Source organism: Oncorhynchus tshawytscha, unplaced genomic scaffold (assembly GCF_018296145.1).
Source record: "Oncorhynchus tshawytscha isolate Ot180627B unplaced genomic scaffold, Otsh_v2.0 Un_contig_12681_pilon_pilon, whole genome shotgun sequence".
In the NCBI taxonomy this organism is placed as follows: domain Eukaryota; kingdom Metazoa; phylum Chordata; class Actinopteri; order Salmoniformes; family Salmonidae; genus Oncorhynchus; species Oncorhynchus tshawytscha.
Window position 1 is genome coordinate 120 of NW_024606131.1, and position 4,298 is coordinate 4,417.

The following is a 4,298-nucleotide window of genomic DNA, read 5'->3' on the forward strand; positions in this document are numbered from 1 at the left end:
CTCTCTTGTTTCTCTGAGAGTCATTCTGTGTTGTGTATCTTTCTTTTCGCATACTGTGTGGCTGCATGCTCATTGGAAGTCTAGACTGGGTCACTGTGAAGCACTTTGTGACAAATGTTTCTCTCTCTCTCCCTCTCTCTCCCTCTCTCTCTCTCTCTGTCTCTCTCTCTCTCTCTCTCTCTCTCTCTCTCTCTCTCTCTCTCTCTCTCTCCTCTCTCTCTCTCTCTCTCTCTCTCTCTCTCTCTCCTCTCTCTCTCTCTCTCTCTCTCTCTCTCCTCTCTACAGCCCTTCTATGGTCTGGCGGCTGCTCTAAAGTGGTTCCTCACCAACTTCCTACTGTAAGTGTGTGAGAGAGATCAGAGGTCTTGGCTGCTGGTAGCTAGTTAATTCTCAAGAGCCATTACAATTTACTCTCACTTGTTCTGTATGTATGGCTCTCTCTCTCTTCTCTCCTTCTGTCCTTCTCTCCTTCTGTCCTTCGCTCCTTCTCTCCTTCACTCCTTCTCTCCTTCACTCCATCACTCCTTCTCTTCCTCTCTCTTCTCTCCTTCTCTCCTTCACTCCTTCTCTTCCTCTCTCTTCTCTCCTTCTCTCCTTCTGGTTCCCTTCTCTCTCCTCACTCCCCTCCATTCCTCTCTCTTCTCTCCTTCTCTCCTCTCTCTCCTTCTCTCAAGAGCCATTCAATTTCTCTCCTCTTCCTCCCTCCTTCTCTTTCACTCCTTTCTCCTTCTTCTCCTTTCTTCCTTCTCCATCACTCCTTCCTTCTCTCCATCACTCCTTCCCTCCCTCTCTCCATCACTCCTTCTCTTCCTCTCTTCATCACTCCTTCTCTCCCTCTCTCCATCACTCCTTCCCTCCCTCTCTCCATCACTCCTTCTCTCCCTCTCTCCATCACTCCTTCTCTTCCTCTCTTCATCACTCCTTCTCTTCCTCTCTCCCTCTCTCCATCACTCCTTCCCTCCCTCTCTCCATCACTCCTTCTCTCCCTCTCTCTTCTCTCCTTCTGTCCTTCGCTCCTTCTCTCCTTCACTCCTTCTCTTCCTCCCTCCCTCTCTCCATCACTCCTTCTCTTCCTCTCTCCTTCACTCCTTCTCTTCCTCTCTCCATCACTCCTTCTCTTCCTCTCTCCATCACTCCTTCTCTTCCTCTCTCCATCACTCCTTCTCTTCCTCTCTCCATCACTCCTTCCCTTCCTCTCCCCATCACTCCTTCCCTCCCTCTCTCCCATCACTCCTTCTCTCCCTCTCTCCCTCTATCTCATCCATCCTTCTCTCTCTCTCTCTCCTTCACTCCTTCTCTCCCTCTCTCATTCTCTCCATCACTCCCTCTATCCCTCGTTCCATCACTCCTTCTCCCTCTCTCCACTCCTTCTCTCCCTCTCTCTCGCGTTCTCTTTAACTCATCTTCTTTCTTTCTCCTTTCGTCTCTGTAGGTTTTTACTGGAGTTCAACATCTGTGGTCTCTGGCACTCTGACCGCTTTGCTGAAGGTAACACAGTCCAGTAAAGAGCATTCAGTCCTATTCATCTCATTCAGCTTCCGTGTGTTGTGTTGCACTGTTTGGCTTCAATGTCCCAATCTGTGTCTCTCATGTTGTCTCCTGTCTTGACCACACCCACCCATGTCTCGTTCACCATCATCATCATCCTCATCATCACCTGTCAATCATTCTCACCACCTCATTCCTCCCACCCAGCCAAGCCTGGCTTCAAGGTACAGATTAAACCTGTGTGTGTGTGTGTGTGTGTGTGTGTGTGTGTGTGTGTGTGTGTGTGTGTGTGTGTGTGTGTGTGTGTGTGTGTGTGTGTGTGTGTGTGTGTGTGTGTGTGTGTGTGTGTGTGTGTGGGTGGGTGGGTCTTGGGTGTTTTTGCGTGTTTTGTGTGGAGTTCAGACGATCAGAGGATGTACTGTATCTATCTCATCTATATAATCTATTTAAAGTTGATCAGTGTCAGATAAATTCACAGTAATGACAGCTAGTAAATAATTCAAGAGTCTGACATCTTGAAAGTGTATCCTTGTCCACAGTCATTAAGATGTCGATCTCCATGAGTTGATATGCTGTTATGACAGCTGTAATATACACAGACTCTATCATCACCCTGTTCCAGTTAGAACAATCTGGAAATCTGTCTATAAACCCTTTCCCTTAGCTCCTAGTCCTTTCCCTTAGCTCCTAGTCCTTTCCCTTAGCTCCTAGTCCTTTCTCTTAGCTCTAGTCCCTTAGCTCCTAGTCCTTTCCCTTAGTCCCTTCCCTTAGCTCCTAGTCCTTTCCCTTAGCTCCTAGTCCTTTCCCTTAGCTCCTAGTCCTTTCCCTTAGCTCCTAGTCCTTTCCCTTAGCTCCTAGTCCTTTCCCTTAGCTCCTAGTCCTTTCAGCTTAGCTCCTAGTCCTTTCCTTAGCTCCTAGTCCTTTCCCTCCTAGTCCTTTCCTAGCTCGTCCCTTAGCTCCTAGTCCTTTCCCTTAGCTCCTAGTCCTTTCCCTTAGCTCTAGTCCTTTTCTTAGCTCCTAGACTTCTTAGCTCCTAGTCCTTTCCCTTAGCTCCTAGTCCTTTCCCTTAGCTCCTAGTCCTTTCCCTTAGCTCCTAGTCCTTTCCCTTAGCTCCTAGTCCTTTCCCTTAGCTCCTAGTCCTTTCCCTAGCTCCTAGCTTCCCCTAGTCCTTCCCTTAGCTCCTAGTCCTTTCCCTTAGCTCTAGTCCTTTCTCTTAGCTCCTAGTCCCTTCCCTTAGCTCCTAGTCCTTTCCCTTAGCTCCTAGTCCTTTCTCTTAGCTCCTAGTCCCTTCCCTTAGCTCCTAGTCCTTTCCCTTAGCTCCTAGTCCTTTCCCTTAGCTCCTAGTCCTTTCCCTTAGCTCCTAGTCCTTTCCCTTAGCTCCTAGTCCCTTCCCTTAGCTCCTAGTCCTTTCCCTTAGCTCCTAGTCCTTTCTCTTAGCTCCTAGTCCCTTCCCTTAGCTCCTAGTCCTTTCCCTTAGCTCCTAGTCCTTTCCCTTAGCTCCTAGTCCTTTCCTTAGCTCCTAGTCCTTTCCCTTAGCTCCTAGTCCTTTCCCTTAGCTCCTAGTCCTTTCCTTAGCTCCTAGTCCTTTCCCTTAGCTCCTAGTCCTTTCCCTTAGCTCCTAGTCCTTTCCCTTAGCTCCTAGTCCTTTCCCTTAGCTCCTAGTCCTTTCCCTTAGCTCCTAGTCCTTTCCCTTAGCTCCTAGTCCTTTCCCTTAGCTCCTAGTCCCTTCCCTTAGCTCCTAGTCCTTTCCCTTAGCTCCTAGTCCTTTCTCTTAGCTCCTAGTCCCTTCCCTTAGCTCCTAGTCCTTTCCCTTAGCTCCTAGTCCTTTCCCTTAGCTCCTAGTCCTTTCCCTTAGCTCCTAGTCCTTTCCCTTAGCTCCTAGTCCTTCCCCTTAGCTCCTAGTCCTTTCCCTTAGCTCCTAGTCCTTCAGTGTTTGTCATTGTGAACGAACCAACAAGGTGTATGGGCTGGATGGAGTGTTTGTCAAGGTGTATGGGCTGGATGGAGTGTTTGTCAAGGTGTGTGGGCTGGATGGAGTTCGGAGAAGGGGTTAAGGGTTGCTTGGACTCATGTTGGGCTCCCGAGTGGCTCAGTGGTCTAAGACACTGTATCTCAGTACAAGAAGTGTCACTGTAGTCCCTGGTTCGAATCCAGGCTGTATCACATCCGGCCGTGATTCTCATAGGGTTGGTGCACAATTGGCCCAGCGTCGTCCAGGTTTGGCCCGGGGTGGGCCGTCGTTATAAATGATCATTTGTTCCTAACTGACTTGTCTAGTTAAATAAAGGTTACTTTTATTTTTTTTAACATAATGATGTCCGCCCTACATCGTCCTATCCCATAAGGGATTAGGACTGGAGGTGTGTACATTAGTGTGAGTGATGGTGATTGGTTGTCTCTGTCCCCAGCGTCGGCCCAGAAGAAGAAGGGAGACATCCTGCAGCCGTGTGACACAGAGTACCCCAGCTTTGTCTACGAGCCCTCCATCAAGGAGACCAACAGCCTCATTAAGTGTGGACGCTGTCAGAAGTAAGAACACACACACGGCCATGCACACACACACACACACACACACACACACTTTTTCTGTCATTAAAAAAGTTAACAACATAATTTATATAAATGACAAAAGCATGAAAATATATTTTATATAAGCAAAACAATCATACAAATTCCAGAAGCTACAGCTATAGCTTCTTTATATAAATCCCACAGCTTGAGTCACACAGTCTCAGTCCTCTGAAATCTCTCTTAGAGTAAATCACTTCCTGATTATTTTTTTTCTGAGATTATTTTCTGTCTCTGCGTAT

The 4,298-nt window shown here is 47.9% G+C and overlaps 1 long non-coding RNA gene across 1 annotated transcript; it reads left to right on the top strand.

The window, feature by feature from the left end:
* The first annotated feature begins 283 nt into the window (after positions 1–283).
* On the top strand, positions 284–4,018 carry LOC121842131. The gene is made up of 3 exons (XR_006080957.1): positions 284–338; positions 1,433–1,488; positions 3,897–4,018. It is a non-coding gene; the product is annotated as an uncharacterized LOC121842131 (long non-coding RNA).
* The last annotated feature ends 280 nt before the right edge of the window (positions 4,019–4,298 follow it).